The following is a 1,301-nucleotide window of genomic DNA, read 5'->3' on the forward strand; positions in this document are numbered from 1 at the left end:
TGACAGTCGATCTGCAAACTGCCTGCGGGGAGCCCCTGGCCAGCAGAGCAGACTTTCCCAGGGCGGAGACGTCAAAGGGCAGCAAGATAGGCGGCCTGTGCAGGTGTCGCCCGCAGGCAGGGCCATGCTTCCCCGGCACCCAGCGTGGAGCAGCCACACCGCGCCTGTTGCACTTGTTCCTGCCCCGTGTGGTGGCCTCCCTCAGGAAGGGTCTGTGGTTCTGGCTATTGAAATAAGTTAATCTACTTCTAGGGGGGGTTGGGGGGGAGGTTGTGGTTCCTTCCGGCCACTCTGGGCAGACTCCCCGGAGTTCCCCAGCGTCCACCTTCCCCTTCTCCCACGGTGAGAGAATCCTTGGCTCGTAGCTGGACATCGGGCTGCTCCCCCCACCCCCCCATTTCCCAGACTTCCTGCCGCTATCGTGGCTACATCAGTATTTCTCATCAATGAGATGCACGTGTTGGGCAGCAGCCCCCAGCAATCTCAAGAGACAGCTTGCACGTGCGTTTGTCCTTCTTTCTCCTGTGCTCCTCCCTGTTGCTTGGCAAGCAGGTGGGATGGCTGGAGTCGGAGCAGCCTTTTACACTAGGAGGTAACTCAGGAATAGAGGCTTCAAACTGTGCAGCAAAGATAGAAGGATCCTCCGCAGGTCTGGCTCCAGGGGCTCCAGTCACCCCAGGTTTGTGAGACCAAACAAACCTGGACTTCCGACCTCTGGGTATTTCAGTGGGGGAGGGATCTCCTCTCTCTCGTTGAAGGACTGTTATTGGCGACTCCATAACAAGAATATATCCTCAGAGATACAGTTTCCCACCAGAAAGATCTGACACCCTGCAGCTGCACTCGGAAGTCCACATGCGACACACATGTTCTCTCGTTTAATCCTCAGAGCAACCTGACATCTGGGCACCCGCTGCGAGGAGGTACAAGGCTACTCGGTGTTTCTAAGGGAGAAAGTCCCTGGTAGGACCCAGGCACTCAGGGAACCCTGATGTCATCGCACAGCCAGCTGGGGTGGGGGGGGTAGTATTCCCCCAGTGCCTGGATAAGGAGGCAGAGAGGAGCCACGCATAAACAAGCCGACGCAACAGCACATCTGCTTCGCCCCAGGCCTCCGTCCCACCTCCCTCACGTGAGACACAGATGAGCCCTAAGGAGCTGGGCAGGGGATGGGCTGACCACTGCTTGCCAGGAGGCAGAGGTTATGTCCTATTTGCTGGACGGGACTTTATTTTAGGGCATCACCACCTATGAACCTCTAGGGGGGAATCACTCCCAATTTCCAGAGAAAGAACTCAAGG

General features: G+C 57.3%; 1 protein-coding gene across 1 annotated transcript in view; it reads right to left on the reverse strand.

Moving 5' to 3' along the window:
- Positions 1-1,301, reverse strand: part of PAPLN (papilin, proteoglycan-like sulfated glycoprotein) — a 49,564-nt gene that overhangs the window by 36,862 nt on the left and 11,401 nt on the right. The window lies entirely within an intron of this gene.

The sequence above is a fragment of the Myotis davidii genome, unplaced genomic scaffold, assembly GCF_000327345.1.
Source record: "Myotis davidii unplaced genomic scaffold, ASM32734v1 scaffold17, whole genome shotgun sequence".
Taxonomy (NCBI): domain Eukaryota; kingdom Metazoa; phylum Chordata; class Mammalia; order Chiroptera; family Vespertilionidae; genus Myotis; species Myotis davidii.